This window comes from Ovis aries, chromosome 19 (assembly GCF_016772045.2).
Source record: "Ovis aries strain OAR_USU_Benz2616 breed Rambouillet chromosome 19, ARS-UI_Ramb_v3.0, whole genome shotgun sequence".
Classification (NCBI taxonomy): Eukaryota; Metazoa; Chordata; class Mammalia; order Artiodactyla; family Bovidae; genus Ovis; species Ovis aries.
The window spans coordinates 40,825,606-40,846,065 of record NC_056072.1 but is presented as its reverse complement, the minus strand read 5'-3'; the positions used below and the strand labels follow the sequence as shown (position 1 = coordinate 40,846,065).

Genomic DNA, 20,460 nt, shown 5'->3' with positions numbered 1-20,460 from the left:
AGTTATAGGGAATGGATATTTCTGTTATCAAAATTGGGATTGCCATACACACACTACTATATATATAACAGGTAACCAATAATGACCTACTGTATAGCGGAGGAAACTCTACTCAAGACTTTGTAATGGCCTGTATGGGAAAATAATCTAAAAAAGAGTGGATATATGTATCGTTGTTGTTTAGTCATGTTCAACTCTTTCGCAAGCCTATGGACTATGGCCCACCAGGCTCTTCTGCCCATAGAACTTCCCAGGCAAGAATAGTGTGGTGGGTTTCCATTTCCCTCTCCAGGGGATCTTCCTGACCCAGGGATCAAACCCACATCTCCTGCACTGGCAGGTGGATCCTTTATCACTGACCCACCTGGGAAGCCTGGGCACATATATAACTTATTCCCTTTGCTGTACACCTGAAACTAAAACAACATTGCAAATCAACTATACGCCAATAAAATTTTTAAAAATAATAAATAAATAAGGAATGTTGGATGATCTGTTATCAATCCTGAATTATCAACTTCTTCTCACCAATCTGCATTGCAAAGCAGACAGCAAGACCTACATTTCTCAGAATATTCTTCTCTGTATGGCTCCAAAGGGAGTCAGCCAACCAGAGAGGAAGGGAGAAGATATGGAAGGCAAAGAGATGAAAAACCCATCCTTGGGAGTCAGACAAGTGTGCACAAATGCCCTCACTGTTGTACACTGAGAAATTTGGTGAGCCAGAAGAGGTTCCTTCAACGTGGCCCTGCTCTCTGTATTGAAACTGTGATGGGCCTCCGAGTCACTACACCCTTGTCCCTTATATATCTTATCACTGAGCCATGATCACTTCAATTGCCATTGCCTAGATTCTTCTTTTTCACTTGCTAGGCTTCTGTGAATGTTAACTGACTTACATATCTATACATATTATATATGTATATTATTCGGATGTCTTAGTCCATGGGCTTGCAAAACAGTTGAACATGACAGTGACTAAACAGCAACAAAAATACATATATCCACTCTTTTTTAAAGATCATTTTCCCATATAGGCCACTACAGAGTCTTGAGTAGAGTTGCCTCTGCTAGACATCAATAAGTCTATTAGGATGTCTATAACCTATTAATTCACACAACACTTCTTATGAATTCATGACAGATGTGTGTGTATGTCAGTTAATTATATGAATCTGTACATTTGCAAGTATAAACAAAAGCAATTGCAAGCACTATGGGAAATTCACAAAAGTCATACCTGGTGTCAAAATATTTCATCGTATTTTAAAGATTATGATATGTATAAGTCTGCTGAATCAGTTTTCTCCTCAATCTCCTTCGATTCTTTTTTGATAAAAGTATACAAGTGATAGTGTTCTGAAACTAATAAGTGATTACAGCAGGGTGGTGGGATACCAGGTTAATAAAAGTCAATCACTTTCTTATACATCAGAATTTTACATTTAAAGCACAACACCGTTTAGATTAATATCTCACCCCCAAAGCAATACATAGGCAGAACTTGAACAAAATATCTCTAAGATCTATATGAAGAAAACTATAAAACTCTAATGAAAGATATCAAAGTAGATCTTTAAGAAAACAGATTCCATGGAAATAGATAAGAAGACAATATTATCAAGCTGTTAGTTCCTCCCAACGTAAAATACACGTTAAATACAGTCTCAATAAAAGCTTCAGCACGCTAGCTTGTAGACATCAACAAACTGATTCTAAAGTTTATATGGAAATCCAGAATACCCAACAGAAACTTGAAGGAAAAGAACAAAGTCAGAAGACTGACAGTCTCCAACTTTAAGACTTGTTACAAAGCTACAGTAACCAAGACAGTAGAGTACTGGCGAAAGAACAGACAAATAGATCAATAGAACAGAATAGAGATATCAAAAATAGAACCACAGAAATATAATCAAATGATCTTTGACAAAGGAGCAAAGGCAACTGAATGGATAAAGGATAGTCTTTTCCACAAATGGTGCTAGAACAACTAGACATCCTTATGAAAAGGAAAAAAATAAAATATATCCAGACACAGACCTTTCTAACACCCATCACAAAAACTAATTCAAAATGGATCATAGGCCTAAATATAAAACGTAAAGTCCTAGGAAATAACATAGGAGAAAAGACGGATGATTTGGGTATGGTGATGACTTTATAGATATAACACCAAAGGCATAATTCATGAAAGAAATAATTGATAAGCTGAACTTCATTAAAATTAAAAACTTCAGCTCTGTGAAAGACACTGTCAAGAGAACAAGAAGATAAGCCGCAGACTGGGAGAAACTATTTGCAAAAGGCATATCTGATAGAGAACTATTATCCAAAACACAGAAATAATTCAAACTCAGTGATAAGAAAATGAATAACCCAAATGGGCCAAAGACTCGACAGACACCAGATCAAAGAAGATATACAGATAGAAAATAAGCATATTAAAAGATGCTCTAAATCCCACGTTGTTAGTGAGTTACAAAATTAAAATAACATGAGACACCACTGCACATCTATTAGAATAATGCAAATCAAACACATTAACACCGTCAAATACTGGGGAGGATGTGGAGCAACAGGAATTCTCATTCATTGCTGGTGGGAATGCAGAATGGTACACCCACTTTGGAAGGCAGCTTAGCAGATTCTTTCAAATCAAACATACTCTTACTAAATGACTCAACAGTACCTCAAACTTACCCAAATGATTTAGAAACTCATGTCCATACAAAACCTGCACAAGAAAGTTTAAAGCAGTTTGATTCATGATTGCCAAAACTTGGAAACAACTAAGATGGCCTTCAATAGGTGAGTGGATAAACAAGCTGTGGTGACTCCAGACAATGAAGAAAAGAGGTACGAGGCCATGAAACGACATGGAGGAACTTTATAGCATATTGATAAGTGAAAGCAGCCAATCTGAAAAGGTTACATACTGTATAATTCCAATTGAATGACATAGGGGAAAAGGAAAACAATGGAGACAGTTAAAAAATAAAAACCAGTTGCAAGGTGTTCAGTGGAACTAGAAAGTATAAATGGGTGAGTACCAGGGATTTTTAGGGAAATGAAACTATTCTGTGAGATACTATAATGTTGGATACAGGTCATGAAACATTTGTCAAATTGAATGTATAACACCAAGAGTGAAACCTAATACAAACTACAGACTTTTGTGAATAATACTGTGTCAGAATTGGCCCATCAATTGTAATAAATGTACCTATCACATTAACACAGGATATTAACAATAGAGGACCCGGGAGAGTGGTGGGGGTATATGAAACTCTCTACGTTCTGCTCAGTGTTTCTGTAAGCCTAAAACTTATCCCAAAAATAGTATACTGATTTTTTTAAAAATCAAATTAATATATGATTACATTCTTGATGCAAAAATCTCAAATCATTTAGAAGACTAGACTAAAATATTTAAGCCCCAAATGATTCTTTCATGTCAATCCTTTTTTCACATCTAAGGCTAAATGCTATTAGTAACTTGGAATGTATGATTTCATTCTGCCTTTTAATATACTTATATATGAATAGGGTTTCCCAGGTGGTGCTAGTGGTAAAGAATCCACCTATCAATGCAGAAGACATAGGAGACACAGGTTCGATCCTTGGATTGGGAAGATCCCCTGGTGGCTGCTGCTGCTAAGTCACTTCAGTCATGTCCAACTTTGTGTGACCCCACAGACGGCAGCCCACTGTCCTTGGGGCTCCTCTGTCCCTGGGATTCTCCAGGCAAGAATATCAGAGTGGGTTGCCATTTCCTTCAATCCATGAAAGTGAAAAGTGAAAATGAAGTCATTCAGTCATGTATGACTCTTCGCAACCCCATGGACTGTAGCCTACCAGGACTCTCCGTGCATGCGATTTTCCAGGCAAGACTACTGGAGTGGTTTGCCATGTCCTTCTCCAGATCCCCTGGTGGAGGACATGGCAAACCACTCCAGTATTCTTGCCTAGAGAATCCCATGGGTGGAGGAGCCTGGCAGACTACAGTCCATGGAGTCACAAAGAGTTGGACACATCTGAAGTGACTCAGCACACTTGCACACATATATGGGTTTATGTCTACTAAGTTTTCTGAACATATAAGAATCCTTCCATAAATTTATTCTGAAATTGGCATTTTTTGAAGCATGTACTAGTGATCACACAGAGCATTACATGGAAAAAATACTCCAGAAAACACATTTCCATGGTTGACACTCTGTAGTCTGAAACTTCTTTTGTCTTCCAAGATGACTGTACAGAGATGGTCATATAGCAGCAACTCCAGAAATGCTTAAGGTTGGTGCGCAATTCACAAAGTCAAGACAAAAAAAGAATTAAGCCATTGAAATACTGCTACATCGCCTGACAGTTAAACTTTAGGGGGAATTAGCAATTTGACTAAACACCCAGTATGCCAACAGAGTATCCATTCTCTACAGAGGAGAAACCTTTTCCTTTTTCATAATGATTTGAGCCCCCAGGGCTATACACAATATAGAGATTGCTATCCCCATTTTGGAGACAAAAATGCTGAGGCTCAGAGAGGTTATATTTCTAGCTCAAAATGCTATTAATGGCTGGTAATGGGGCCAAGACTCAAGAGCCAGTCAGGCCTCCAAGTCTCACACCGCTGCTCCAAAGAAACTTCCAGGTAAAAACACCCACTGGCCTTTTTCTCATAATCCTAAATTGGCTGATAAGGTCATTTGCACCCAACATGGACAGGATCATATCCACATTTCACTCAGTCACCATGGCTCCAACTTGCTCTTTCTTTAAAATGATCTACATTTCATAATGTGGATTTTTTTAAAGGAAGAATCCTAAACAGGGTTTTCATACAACCTGGCAGTCAGTTGCTTAGGAAACTGTTTTTCTTTTTTCATTAGAGGTGAAGGATGATCACACTGTTAAGTGAGAGAAAGGCAGAGGAGAATATATAGTAAATCCTGAGTGCATGTGAATTTCATCCACAGGAAACATAGCAAAATAATCACAACTCAATGAGAAAAAAAAGAACTCTGAGAGGGTTCTGAAATAAGCTATTAAGTCATGCAAGTAAATCCAATGTCAACACCTCAGTCTAGGCTGACTGGATTTATGTTTTGGAAATCATACTTAGTGAGGATTTAAGGCCCCTGAGGTTCTCAACAGTTTTGGTTGTTGCTGTTGTTATTGTTTGGTTGGTCTGTGGTTTTGTTGTTGTTGTTGTTTGTTTGTGGGGTTTTTTGGCAGGAGTGAGGTCTCAGGGACGGCATGTCTTCTTTAAAGTGGGAAGCACATGGGAACGGGGTATCTGTGTCCTGCAAGGGTTTAAAAAGTACATTATTTCAAACCTGATCCTGCACTGATAGTTTCAGCCTTTGGCACATTTCTGAGCTTTGTGTTCTAAACAACCATCCTCTCTCCTTCCATCTAACTGTCCCACAAGGCATCTCTCTAACTGTCCCACAAGGCAGGGATCCAATGATCAGATAATTCTGATGGCATCCCCAACCTCCTAAGAGTCCCTTGGACAGTAAAGAGATCCAACCAGTCAGTCCTAAAGAAAATCAACCCTGAATATTCATTGGAAGGACTGATGCTGAAGCTGAAGCTCCAGTACTTTGGCCACCTGATGTGAAGAGCCGACTCATTGGAAAAGACCCTGATGGTGAGAAAGTTGGAAGGCAAGAGGAGAAAGAGGTGGCAGAGGATGAGATGGTTACATAGCATCACCAACTCATTGGATATGAATTTGAGAAAACTCAGGGAGATAGTAAAGGACTGGGGAGCCTGGCATGCTGCACTCCACGAGATGGCAAAGAGTCAGAAACAACTTGGCAAGTGAACAACAAACAACAGCCCCACCCATGATTGGAAATGGTGCTGTGACAGTCATATACCTTAACCTGTAAGTGACCAGAAACACAGACCACATTTTGCCCCATAAAGCCCATCTTTAGGAGCACTGTGAGACTTTGCCTATCTTCTCCAAGTCCATATTTGTAGTGCCTCAGCCAGTACCCGGTGCACATAGCAGACATATGATAAACTGTCATTAATCTGTTATGTGAACAAGAAATAATCTTCTATGTCGTTATGTAATTACATGGCTGGATCTATTTGAAACCAAAGTTCAGCTTCCTCAAATAAATGTCCCATCCTTATATTTTCAGTGCCATACTCAAGTCCTCCTGGCTAAGAAACGACTATTCTTGATAGCTGCAAAAATGTATATCCTTTTCATAGGTATAGACTGTGTTCTGTCCTAAAATGAAGTTTCATGTACACGCATCCCTCAAATGCAGATACTGATGTTTAAGTCCAATTACCTTTATGTTTTATGAAGGACTACAGTGTTGAAGACATTGGGTGATCCACAGACTTAGTTAAACCAGAACAAAAGGAAAAAGCGTGAAGATACAATATTCGTGAAACACAAATTGAACAACAGTCAGAAATGGATTGTCAGGGTAGAAAAATCCTAGAAAGAGCAAAGAAGTGTTCATTCTGGAGTTTCTTTGGGAAAACCTTGGCTAGTTAATAAGTTTCCCTAGCCTGAATTGGTCTTTAGCTTGCCTGAAACCAGGTGAAGGGAGTGGAAGGCTTCTCTCAGCATCAATATCTCCCTCTCCACGTCCTTCCGCCAGTATCTCCCGTGCACCAGGCATTGTGCTGTACAGTAATGAGTGAGATACAACCTTTACTTTTTAAAACAAAACTCCTACAACACATATAAAGATAGTCATGACAAAACATGGTTGGTGCAATGCTAAAGTAACGAGATAAACTGCTTAGACTATGACTTCAAGGAGTCAGGTGGCTAAAACTTTGATGAGGAGAGCATCCCAAGGAGAAGGAATGGTGTGGATGCAGGGTGAAGACAAAAATCAGCACAGTGCATGCAAAGAAGTCCCTGCAGATCAATGCAAACAGAGCAGATAGCAAGAAGCAAAGAGTCAAGGTGAGAGATGAGCAGGAAAGGTTGGTTTACTTTCCAAGTATGCCATGTTGACAAGCTTGAATTTCATCTGACAGTGATAGGTATGTTTTTGGAGAGCTTAGGCAGAGGACTGGTAGAGTAGATGTGAGGTTTATGAAAATCCTTAAAGCTATGGTAGGCTTGAATGTAATCGGACAGAAGGCCAGGGGACCAAGCTAGGAAGCTGGTGCAAAATCTCAGCACAGTATAGAACCCTAAAGAAGAATAGGGACTATAAGAATGGGAAGAGACAATAGATTCAATAATGATTCAGAATGTAAAATATTTCAGAGGGGTGGGAGAGGATTTTATTATGGAGAAAAAGAACAAAGCAGCAAAAAGGCAGAACTAGAACCAATGTTTCAGAATCTTAAGGAAATTACTGAGCAATGTGAATAATTTTAAGTTTGCCTGTGGTGGGATTAGTAGGACTCTCATGTCCAATATGTTCTCTTTTCTGACTAGCCTCTTTCTTGTAACAAAATGTTTCCAAGTTTCATCCATGCCGTAGCACACATTGCTAACTTAATTTCTTTTAATTGCTGAATAATATGTCATTGGCGCTTTCCAAGTGACTCATGAGTAAAGAATCCGCCTGCTAATGCAGAAGACACAGGTTCAACCCCTGAGTCGAGAAGATTCCCCTGAAGGAGGGCATGGCTACCCACTCCACTATTCTTGCCTGGGAAATGTTATGGACAGAGGAGCCTGGCAGGCTACAGTACATGGGGTCACAAAGAGTCAGACACAAAGAGACTAAAACAACAACAACAACAACATGTCATTGAAAAGATATACCACATTTTACGTACACATTCATCCACTGATGACATTTCAGACATTCCACTGCTAGATATACACCCAAGAGATATGAAAACATGTCCACATAAAAATTTGTCCATGAACTGTACTTTTTGGCAAGTACACTACTATAAATATTCATGGACAAATTTTTATATGGACACATTTTCATATCTCTTGGGTATATAGCAGTAGAACTGTTGAATTATATAACACTATATTTAACCACATGAGTAACTGCTTTCCAAAGTGTCTGTACCATTTTACATTCCCACCATCAGTGTATAAAGTGGGACACACAACCGTGTATCTAATTTCTCTACACCCTTCCTTTGATTATAGCCATCTTGTGGATATGACATGGCATTCTAACTGTAATTTTGATTTACATATTCCTGATGGCTAATGATTTTGAACGTTCCTCCATATGCTGTTTATCAGGTTAATGAAGTTCCCTACCCTCCTGCTTCACTGGTGGTTTTTATTGTGAAAGGGTATTTCATTTTTTTCCAAATTTTTTTCTGTATCTCTCCATAAGATCCTGTGTGTTTTGTCTTTTATTCTGTTGATATGGTATATTGTATTCATTTAATTTTTCACAAGTTTAACCAATCTTGCCTTCCTGGTATAAATCCCACTTGGCCATGTTGTATTCATTTCATATGTTGCTGAATTTAATTTGTTAGTATTTTGCTGAGGATCTTTGTGTTTATATCTTGAGATAATGATCTGTAGTTTTCTTTGCATGTGATGTCTTTATCCAGTTTGGTGTCAGGATATTTGTGATCAGGATGCTTTAGGAAGTATTCTCTCTTTGTCTAACTTTTAGAACAGTTTATAAAGAATTAGTATTAATTATTCTTTAAATGTTTGGTAGAACCTGCCAGTGAAACTTTCTGTACCTGAGCTTCTTGGTGGGGTATTTTTAATTACTAATTATATCTCTTTATTTTACTTATTATGAATCTACTCAGATTGTATATTTCTTCTGGAATCCAGTTCAGTTCTTGAGTCAGTGTTCCTAATTTTCATATTTCTAGTGATGTGTGTATTTCATCTAATTTGTTGACATTTATTTGTTTCTAGAATTCCCTTGTAATCTTTTCTTTCTGTAGAGTCAGTAGTAATGCCCCTTTCATCACGTCTGATTTTGGTAGTTTGAGTTTTCTCTTTTTTGCTCCTAGGTCAGTCTAGCTAAAGGTTTGTCAATTTTGCTAATCTTGTCAAAGAGGCAATTTTTGCTTATGTGGATTTCCTTTATTTGTCTTTTCTTTTCTCTATTTCATTAATTCTTGCTCCAATCTTTATTATCAAATATTTCTGTCCTTCTGTTTACTTTGGATTCATTTTCCTTCTTTGTTTTATAGTTTAGGATAGGTTACTGATTTGAAATCTTTCTTCCTTTTTAATACAAGTGATTAAAGCTATAAATTTCCCCCAAGCATTGTTTCAGTTGCATCTCATAAATTTGACATGTCTTCATTTTCATTTATCACATTTCTTTTTTCTCATTTCTCTTGGGTAATTTTTTCTTTGGCCCATTGATTATTTAGGAATGTGTTGTTTTATCTCCATATATTTGTAAAGTTCCCAATTTTCTCTTACTGAGTTGTAATTCTACATTGAGTTGCAATTCTACACTGTTCTGATCAGAGAACGTACTTCATATGATTTCAATCCTTTTAAATGTTTTGAGGCATGTTTTACAGTGTAGCTGGAGAACACGCCACATACACTGGAGAAGAATGTGCTTCACGGTTCTCTTTTAACTTTCTCCAAACCCTGCCTTCACCCCCCATCCCGCCACCATCTGTTGGGCTGTCTGCATCATTCAGCATCACATCCAGTTGTTAAGCTTCACTAATTTCCTGCTGATCTATTATTTTCAATAATGCCTTGGGAGCACAAATTACTCCACAGTTTGATCCAATTAAATCCAGGTTCCTTTACAAGGGTCGTTTTTGAAGCCTGTTTTTCATTTTTTTCTGACTCCAGGAGGGCAGTTCTTCCCTGATACTCTCTGGTAAACCAGGAGAGGGAAACTTTAGCTTACTGCTCTCACAGAACTACTAACCAACTCTTAATTGTTCTCCACCACAATCCCTGGGCTTCCCAGGTGGCATAGTGGTAAAGAATGAGGCTGCCAATGCAGGAGACGTGGGTTCAATCCTGGGTTCAATTGCAAAGAGTCAGATGCAACTGAGCACACACACACACACAAACGCACATAATGCCTATTGTTTTGGAGAGCACTTCTTAGGCTTAAAATTCTCCACAGTGTCAAATCAAGTGAGTTTCCTATGGTAAGCTTCACACTCCTCTATTGGTATTTTTTATTTGTTTTTTTGTTTGTCTTTATTGAATTTATTAAGTCATTACACTATTGCTTCTGTTTCATGTTTTGGTTTCTTGGCAGCAAGACATTTAGGGTCTTAGCTCCCCAGCTAAGCTGGCAGCCTACCTTTCTCTTTCAAGGAAGAGATACCACATACCTTGACTAGAATCTGAAGGGAAACTTAGCTCCATCTTCTTGGCCACATCTGCCCAGCGTGAGCTTCCACCTGATTCGGCTGGGTGGAATGGGGTAAGAGAGAGAAGAGAGCCCCCCTGATGGGTCAGCAGTAAAGAATATGCCTGCCAATGCAGGAGACGCCAGTTTGATCCTTGGGTTGGGGAGATCCCTGAAAAAGGAAAAGGCAACCCACTCCAGTATTCTTGCCTGGAAAATTCCATGGACAGAGGAGGCTGACAGGTAATGAAGCCTGGTGGGCTACAGTCCATGGTGTCACAAAGAGTCAGACTCAATTGAGCATGCACACACACAATGAAAACCTCCCTCTAGTGAGAAATTCCAAGTTATTTCAGACTCCTTACAACCTTTAAAACATAGTATCCATTCAAAGATGGCAACGTGGCCATCATGAGAACAGGGACAACATCTATTTTCTTCACCACAGTCTTCCCATATCCTAAAACACCACATGAATTGCCTGACATTTGTTAACTGCTCTCAAAATACAGCTTTTAAATGAATGATAACCTGTTACTGTTCCTTTGTCACACTGGCTTCCTTGGAGATGAAAATGATGAGAAGTATTCTTACAGTAGTTTTCTGAAAGTATCCTCCAAGGGACCTGGGACACGACCTGACACCTATGTCTTCAGGGACTCTATGTATCAATAAAATATCCCAAGAGTCTTCTAGCCAAGAGGTCTGGCCTCATTTTCAAAGTGATCTCAGAAAGCAAGAAGCATATTCTGGAATCTGGAACTGGCACCATAGAACAGAGTGTGGTTCCTTCAGTTTTGTAAATGAAAAGCAGCATGAAGAAGCTGACCGCCAACAAGCTGACTGCCTGTTGAAAAGAAGGCAAATGATTCTAAATAATTGGCCCACAGAGAGGCCACAGGGAGACCTAAATGCCTAGCAGTCTCCTGGAAGATCACAGAGGATAGAGGCTTGTCCGCTTATTTGGAAATGAAAGAATCAGGTTTCTTCCCAAAGCAGTCAGAGCCCAGCCTTAAGAGGAACAGGTCTAGAAGTCCTAGAAAATTCCTAAAATAATGGTTAAACAGTAGCTATTGAACCACCACCTTCCTGGAAACTAACTGTGTTCTAGACCTAAGGATTGGGTTAAGTGCCTCTCTTATGTGGGACCCTGATGCTAAGGTCCACCTACTTACTGAGCCTTCCCCCAGCCTTCCTTGCAGACTCTGCTTGGCCCCCTGCCCACTCTTCCATGCTGTCAGCTTCACCAAGAGCTTTACTTCATCTGGATCTCTCACTTTCTGTTCCTCCCTCTCACCTGACGCTTACCCACCCTGCTCCTTGTCTGACTCCACCCTGCTCTAATTCATTGGTTAATTGGTGAGGTCAACTAATTTGTTAATCTCCTGCTTGAGTCCCTGTTGAGATTCTGCAACTCTGTGTCTTTAACTTTTTGGGGAAGTGGCCACATCTCAGATGTTACCCTCATATCTTCCCCAGGTTATTTAAAAAAAAAAAGCAAGAAAGAAAAAGAAGGCAGTCCAGAAAAAACTGGGTGGGAAAGAAAAAAAAAAAAAAACAGCTCTCGGTCTCTGCCCCTTGGTATCAGCCTTGAGACACCTGGCCCAGTACAGCCTGTGCTAAGTTTCAAAGAAGAGGCAGATAACTTTGAAGATTTGATTTCACAAGGGACAAAAGATAAAAGTCTCTGTCAAGTTGTCATTAGATGCTTAATGCTATCCGTGATGGGGTGCTGGAGGCGCCCCTCCTTCTCTGTAGACCTCTAGCAGATTAAGTTTCAGAGCTTTAATTTGAGGAAGGATTTACAGCTGTGAAGAGGTATAATATCGTTTTGATTTGGGTTGTACTAGGCTGAGGAAACCAGATTACATTTGTATGAAACTGTATTAGAAGATATGACTGAAACCACCAAAATCAAATAAAAGGAAAAATTTTCAGAGAGCCTGAAAATGGGGGCCTGTCTTTTCTTTCCAACGCCTGTGCATTGTTTCACTGTTATTCTGATTTACACCAAGAGGATCCAAGCAGAAACACAGGAGGCAGATGGCAAAAATGCCTGTGCTTGTCAGATCCGTCCATTCATCAGTCTGTCATCAACCTAATCCAGAGGCAGGTTCCTTAGGTAAAGAAACAGAAATTAATTAACCCTTAGAGAAGTGGGAAAGTTAGCAGGGGAGGAAAAAAAAAAAAAAAAACCTCATGAAAAATACCTTACTTTCATCTCCTGGGGCACTGTCTAATTCAGAGTGTCAGAGAAATCCATCACATAGTCTCTGAAGTTTCTCTGGGCCTCAGTCCATCCACCACCACCATATGCCACCCTGTGTGTGTGTCACACAGGATCCCCAAGATAATGACTTACACGGAGACTGTGCCTTTCCTCCAGAGCAATCTTAAAACTGTTTTAAAACCTGACTCTGCTCATTTGCACAGCAAACAATAAATCACTTTGGGTACCGCAAAAACCCAGTTTCCTATAAGATGAGACATGGGAAAGAATTAGCTGTTGCTTGTAATAGTTTGTCCTACACAGCTACACAGAGCTGGACAGATTATCAGCATCTTCTAGTAGGATTTAGAGATGCACAAGTGGAACAACATGGGTGGGACTCCTAAATTTGGAATGACTGTGCCAAAGCTTCTGGCACAATAAGCTGAAGCTTTTTAAAAAAAACCTTTTTATTTTCTATTTTGGTATAGCCAGTTAACAGGCTTCCCCCTCGTGGCTCAGTGGTAAAGAATCCACCTCTAATGCATGAGACACTGGTTCAATCCCTGGGCTGGGAAGATCCCCTGGACAAGAACATGGCAAGCCACTCCAACATTCTTGCCTTTAGAATCCCATGAACAGAGGAGCCTGGTGGGCTATGGTCCATGAGGGTCGCAAAGAGCTGGACAGAACTGAAGCGACTGAGCACACATACAGAGCTGACTAACAATGTTGTGATGGTTTCAGGTGCACAGTGAAGGGACTCAGCCATGAATATATATGTATCCACTCTCCCCCAAACTCCCTTCCCATCCAGGCTGCCACATAACATTGAGCAGTGCTCCCTGCAGGTCCTTGACTAGGTTGTCCATTGCAAGTACAGCTGCTGCTGAGGCTGCTAAGTCACTCCAGTCGTGTGACTCTGTGCAACCCCACAGACGGCAGCCCACCAGGTTCCTCCGTCCCTGGGATTTTCCAGGCAAGAACACTGGAGTGGGTTGCCATTTCCTTCTCCAATGCATGCATGCATGCCAAGTTGCTTTAGTCATGTGACTCTGTGTGACCCCATAGACGGCAGCCCACCAGGCTCCCCCGTCCCTGGGATTCTCCAGGCAAGAACACTGGAGTGGGTTTCCATTTCCTTCTCCAATGCATGCATGCATGCTAAGTCGCTTCAGTTGTGCCCAACTCTGTGCAACCCCATAGACGGCAGCCCACCAAGCTCCTCTGTCCGCAGGAGTCTCCAGGCAAAAATGCTGGAGTGGGTTGCCATTTCCTTCTCCAATGCATGCATGCATGCCGAGTCGCTTCAGTCGTGCCCAACTCTGTGCGACCCCGTAGACAGCAGTCCACCAGGCTCCTCTGTCCACAGGATTCTCTAGGCAAAAATGCTGGAGTGGGTTGCCATTTCCTTCTGTAAGTACAGCAGTGTGCACATATGAAGCTTCTAGTTTCAACTGGAATATCTCACGGACAGCTGGGGAGAGTCTGGGGAAGCAGGGCTGCCTCTTACCACCACAGGAGAACTGCTGGCTTGCCAAAATGGGGTAAGCCTCGAACTCAGTCACAAGCGTCTCTCAGGGGTTACCTAATTTTCAAACTGTAAGCTCATCTAAGGATGGTTATAGTAGTCAGGGAGACAATAACGCATAAGGATGATCTTTCTGAACTGTGCCAGAAATTGCGATCTCTCAATTACCACCGGGATGGAAGGAACAGGTTTTCCACAAGAAGTACTTTAAGTACCTGCTTTTTACACCTCCACATCTCTTTAGATAAAAGAGAACTGTCTTAGCTCCCAAGTTGAAATGGGCCCATTTACCAGAGGGGTCAAAGTCTTTGCTTTTGAGTCACAGCCAACTGGGTTAATCAGAACACAGGAGAGGTATTAGAGAAAGGTGTCTCTTTTTCAAACAGAGGGTGAAAACACAGTTTCCTCAGGATCATAAAGCAGTTGCAAAGATGCAAAACAAAATTGAGGTTCCCATTTTCAGGTATGGTTTACTGACAAAACTAACCAGATAAAAATACATCCCACATCTCTCAGATTGCTCAAAAGAAACTCATCATGATTATTTATAATATATTCTACAATAATCGAGTAGCCATAAATTCTCCCTAATTCCCACAGTTATGAACAGGACACAGTGTTAATGTCTATCTTACTTTCAGCTAATTAATAAACCTTAGAATGAATGTCATTTCTTACAGTCAGTGTCATCAAGAAAAAAGTTAAAAAACAAAGTTATTTTCTTTTTAAGAATTGATTGAAAAGATTTCCCACCTTGTCAGACAATATGATAGAGGTCCATTCTAGACCTTGAGGAAAAAAAAAACAAAAAAAGCACAGTTTCTTCAGCCTTTGAGCACTAAGCTAGTTATTGATAATACAGTCTTGAATGTGATACTGAACTTGGTCAGAAGTGGCTGCCTTGTAAGCAAAGGAAAACGGAGGAAAGCAGGAGGTAAGAAGGCAGAGCCACGCTGCCGACATTTCGTCCTCTGCGCTTCAGTTTCCTTCTCTAGAAAATGCAAGTGTAGGCCAAGACAAGCCTGAAACAAAAGCCAATCTCTACTTTTAAAAATAAATGAAAAGGCCTTTAACTCTTAAGCAGAAAATGTTGCTCAAAATACTCTCATAGTTTATTAACCCGTGGCAAGAAGGCACCAAGTATGTGGTTAGAAACAGGGGATATAAGCAACACCACCTGATTTCACATCCTGACTGGACCACTTACTAGCTGTGTGATGCTGGGCAAATTCCCTAACCAATCTGAGTCTCAGTTTTTCTATATGTAAAAGAGAAATAATGAAAGCGTCTATATGGCAGGACTAGTTCAAGGATTAAATCAAATGCTACATATAAAGCTGTTAGCACAACGCTTAGTCCCCCAGAAAACACAATAGACATTATTGGTCTATTATCAGTAGTAATAATAATAGTTATCATTATTAGAAATACAATTAATAATAATTCTATTTTAATACAACAAAGGAGATATTTACATACTTAGAACATTCCCTACCTGATAATCTACAAAATGAAGGATCAAAACTGAGTTAAGGAAAAAAAAAAAGCATGAAGTGATGTCCTTTAGATTAATAAAAGTGCCAAATAAAGCAATCCAAATTTAGAACACTCGAGCTGTTCTGCAGTGACTCTGCCTGCCGTCAGTTGGGGAAAGGAAATTCATGCTCCCTGCGTTCGGAAGAGCTGCTCGGAAATGCTAGCTGACCCCTGACAAACCTGCAGCCTCCCCAAGAACACAGTTAGGCAGCTTAATTTGAGCAAGCAGAGAGAAAGCATGAGCCCACACTCAGGTGCGGCCCCATTTCCATCTGAGCAATTTAAACAGGAGCCACAGTTCGCCTCTGCAGACACCAAACCCAGCTGCCAGGGAAAGGTTTCAGACCCACTCTGGTGCCCCAGCGATTCCCAGTTCAGTAGAAAGCTGCAGAACACACGGTCTCACAGCACATGATTTCCTCATATTTCATCAGTTGCCAGGCTTTAAACAATTTTAACCTTCCTTCCAGGCGAATGCAGAGATGGCTACGTTTTAAGTGGAAACAGAATGAGAAGCTTAAGCCGGTTTCATGTCCCTGGGTGGGTATCCGATTAGCAGGGTGACCCTGGCCAACTCCTGACTCCTCTGAGCTTTACTGTCCTCATCTATAAAATGGGCAAAAGCTGGGGAAATGTGCATTCCCCACCAACGCCTAGATACTGTTGTTAATCTTTAAGGCTCCATTTATTTTCTGTCCTGAAGTGAAACATGCTGACAATCTACTCTAACATCCCCCTGTAATAATAATAGTTTTTTAAAAGGTAAAAAAGAAAATTTGCCACCACATAACTTGGCTAGTGGCAAAGCAACTTCAGCAAAACAGTTGGTGTCCCACAATTTATTCCTTAATCACTTCTGCTGTAATATTTCTGAGGCACATCAAAGGACAGTAACAGCCCAATGTTGGTAATCCTCTCACATATAAAAACTTTCATTATGGAGTGTTAAAGGCATCACTCTGTATGAGAAACAGGAATCAATAGGAATTGGCCTTTATCCCCCACTTCCTTACCAACAGAGATGGCTTTTTCTCCCCAGTGATGCACACTGTTTGGCCACAGCTTCCTCTGATGGCTGGAGAAAAGCAACAAGATGAAAAGCCACTGTGATAAATGAAAAAAGGGGGAAAGAATTTCAGGAACATGTCTCTGTGACAGACACAAAGAAAGGAGTCCATTCTAATTAGCCGAAATGCTGCTCATAAACTTTGGCTTTGATGTGTGTTTAAAAGTCACCGGGATCCATTTCAACTGGGTTATTTTGATGCTGTCACATGTAAAAGATTTTTTATTCAAAAAATGTTTTTAACAAGCACCCTAACAGCAGGATATTTTGGAGATACTGTGGCAGACCCTAGTAAATAACACAAACTAAAAGGGTCGTCAGTAGCCATTAATTTTTTTCCTATTATCTATAATGCAATTATTGGAGTCAGAAATATAACATCCCTTACAGATTTTCCTTTTTTAAACTCAGCCAAACTATAGGATTCGTTCCCTTGAAAGCATCATTCTGCTGCTGCTGCTAAGTCGCTTCAGTCGTGTCCGACTCTGTGCGACCCTATAGACAGCAGCCCATCAGGCTCCCCAATCCCTGAGATTCTCCAGGCAAGAACAATGGAGTGGGTTGCCATTTCCTTCTCCAAGCATCATTCTAGATTCTCTAAAAACCCAGAGTCAGCGCATGCTTTCCCTTTATTATGAACATATAAAGGTCAGAGGCTATTCATAGCACATCCCTAGTAAAGGTCATCAACAGACCACATCTTGCCAAAGCAAGTGACCAATTTCTGGCCTCTCTTTACTTAGCCACTTAGCAGTATTTGATAGCAGATCACTCCCTCCTTCTTGAATCATCTTTTCTTTAAAAGCTCACACACACACAAACCACACAACCAAATTACTCTATCCCTCCACTATTATCCTGTTCTCCTTATCAAAATTTGAAACCATCTCATTTATTTTTGTGCACGTTTGTTATCTGTCTTCATCTCTGTGGCTAAGAAGGAAGTTCCTGATACATCATAGACACTCCATAAATATCAGATGTCCAACTGACTCCTAGTATTTTGTGACAAATAAAGAGACTAAACTTCAGAGGAGTTAAGTGACTTGCCTAAGGCTGCACAGTAAGCTCTTAGACTGAGACAAGATTTGAACCCAAGGCCATGTAACACTGAGCCCAGACTCATGACCATTATACCATTGAAAAGAAGTCCCAGGTAAATGTCCAAGAGCAGAGTTGGTAAACTCTACGGTGAAGGAGTAGATAGTAAATACTGTTGGCTTTGTGTTTTGGTCCTAGAACCCCTGTAAATTCAATGATGATTTGTAGAAAGAATAGATTTTACCTCTGTCCTTCTGGGGCTGTACCCAGAGGGGCCTACAAATCCCATGCTTCCCCAGTTCTAAGACCAAAGAAAGAGCCTGCATCAGTAACAGAGACATCAATGGTTTAATGAGTAAGGGGAGCTTGCATGTCTGAAACAAGGTCCTAGAGCAGCGCCCCACCATGTGCAATGGATGGTTGGCGAGACATGGCAACAGTCTTTTCTCCCGGGTTGCAGAAGGAGGAGACTGCCGGTTATAAGCAGAGTCCCTATCAGGTTGACTCACCAGCTACTGGGGAAACTAGCAGAGGGGCACGCCCTCACTGCCTCTCCCATAACAATCACCAGCTAGGGCCTGGGGCAAGCATGTAGGAAGGACGGCCAGTCATGTAAGCAGCATGTAGGTGAAGCAGGCACTTGTTGAACAGAGGATAGTCAAAGAGAAGAGAACAGCCGCCTTGAGCGGCCTGACCATACAGTCAGCAAGATCACTGAGGGCAAAGGTCAGATGTAGACACCTTGTGCTGCGGTGCTGTGTCATGCTCAGTCATGTCCAACTCTTTGCAACCCCCTGGACTGTAGCTTGCCAGGCTCCTCTGCCCATGGAATTCTCCAGGCAAGAATACTGGAGTGAGTTGCCATTTCCTAGTCTATAGGATTTTCCCCACCCAGGAATCAAACCCGTGTCTCCTGCGTCCGCTGCCTTGGCCGGCATTTTCTTTACCACTGATCCACCTGGGAAGCCCACATAGGCAACTCGGGTGGCTAAAGTAGTCCACTTCCCACAATAGGGAGATGAATAGATTCCAATCAATTGGTACACTTACTAAAAGGAAGCTGAAGCTTGGGGCAATTCCCATTCAGTTAGGAAAAAAGTAAAGAAGGATTGGGAATAGCAAAGGCAAACAGCTGAAAACTCTGTGTTATCCCCTTTCCAATTAAGAGGCTTTGTGTCCGTGTGGAGAAAGTAAGCAGCCCCCAAAATGAGAGAGGAAAATACCTGCTCTCACCTCCTTGGCTTCCCACATGCCTGCCCTGCTGAGACTGTCCTTTGGCGACTGCACAAAGAGCCAAAAAAGTGACTCCTTCACAGCATGAGGACACTTTCAGCTGAGGACAAGAGGAGGCTTTCTCTCGGCCTTTTATACAGTCATTCACAGGAAGGGACATCCTGTGACCTCATTCTCACTCCGAAGTAAGTGAGAGCCAGGTGGTTTGCTGCCTCTGGGTTCTGCAGAAACTCTCCCTTTGATGGCACCATTCCGCTCCTCTGACGCCAAGTCCTCAGCAAGGGCACATCTCCATTTCCAGAAGGGGTGGTCTCCTTGGGGACCGGCTGCCCCCTAGGAACACTGGGCAGCATCAGAGGAAAGGAGCAGAAGGAAGAGAAGCCCCACGTGCCGTCCTATGAGTTATTTCAAAGAGGCCACCCTTTATCAGAAGTAATTCTCTCCAGGGAAAGGTGCTTAGGACAAAAATGTAGTGACGGCAATACAAATGGGATGCTTAGATAGAAAACGTTTCAATGTGCCCATTTGGACAGCACCGTTTTGAAGCAATCATTTTGATGACGGTATGAAACTACTTGAAATGTCAGTCCTTAACCTAGAGAAATATCTAAGTGAACAATTTTGGATCCATGTTATAATTTATATTTGCCACTTTACTTGTGTTTTGTCTTTCTCCTTAAAGACGTGACAACACCTGTCTTGATCGCCACTGCATCCCTAGTGGCCAGTAGAGCACCTCACATGTCACTGTTTATTGAAAAGCTAAATGACTATGATTCATACTGCTGTGATGACGTCTATTTCTGTGATGACTACTATTTCAGTAGTCTTCTGCCAAGACTACAGCTTAGTAGGTGCATAGTAATTTGTGGAAAAAAATGAACAGCCAACGTCACTATGACCATTATTGTTTATAACAACTAGTACTATCACCACTGGGCTTCCCAGGTGGCTCAAGCAGTACAGAATCCGCTTGCCAGTGCAGGAGATGTGGGTTTGATTCCTGGGGCAGGAAGATCCCCTGGAGGAGGAAATGGCAACCCACTCCAGTATTCTTGCCTGAAAAATCCCGTGGACAGAGGAGCCTGGGGGGTAACAGGCCATAGGTTTGCCAAGAGTCAGACACAACTGAGTGACGGAACACACTTTACTGCCACCACCCCACCATTACTCAAGTTGGCTATCTGTTAAAAAACCAAAGGGGCTAGCATTATGCAATCACCATACTCATTTTATAGAGGAGAATACAGGCACAGAGAAGTTAAGTAAGTATCCCAGGACAAACACGAAACAGGTGGCAGGACTGAAATAACGATGTGCTTATCATTACTCTCGGCCAAATAAAGTGGAAGGATTGAGGACGAGACTGAGGATGAAGAAGCCTCTGCTTTGGTCTTAAAGCCTCTTTCTGGTCTCTTAAGCACTTCCTTTCTTTGGAAAAGAATCAAGGATCCTGGAAGAAATGGCTGATTTCAGAACTGGGTCAGGAAATGGACACGGTGATCTAGGAAAGTTTGTCACAGGAATCTATCAAAGACTATTGAGGCATATCAAAGTGACTCAAAGCCAA

General features: G+C 41.2%; 1 protein-coding gene across 7 annotated transcripts in view; it reads right to left on the bottom strand.

Annotated features, from left to right (window-relative positions):
- FHIT (fragile histidine triad diadenosine triphosphatase) overlaps positions 1 to 20,460 on the bottom strand; it is a 1,568,898-nt gene that overhangs the window by 927,790 nt on the left and 620,648 nt on the right. Inside the window, exon 4 of one of the 7 annotated variants that reach the window (XM_042235724.1) lies at positions 16,564 to 16,654. The exons of the other annotated variants lie outside the window; for them this stretch is intronic. The gene's annotated coding sequence lies outside the window, so the exon portion shown is untranslated. The remainder of the gene's footprint in view (positions 1 to 16,563; positions 16,655 to 20,460) is intronic. 7 annotated transcript variants of the gene reach the window in all.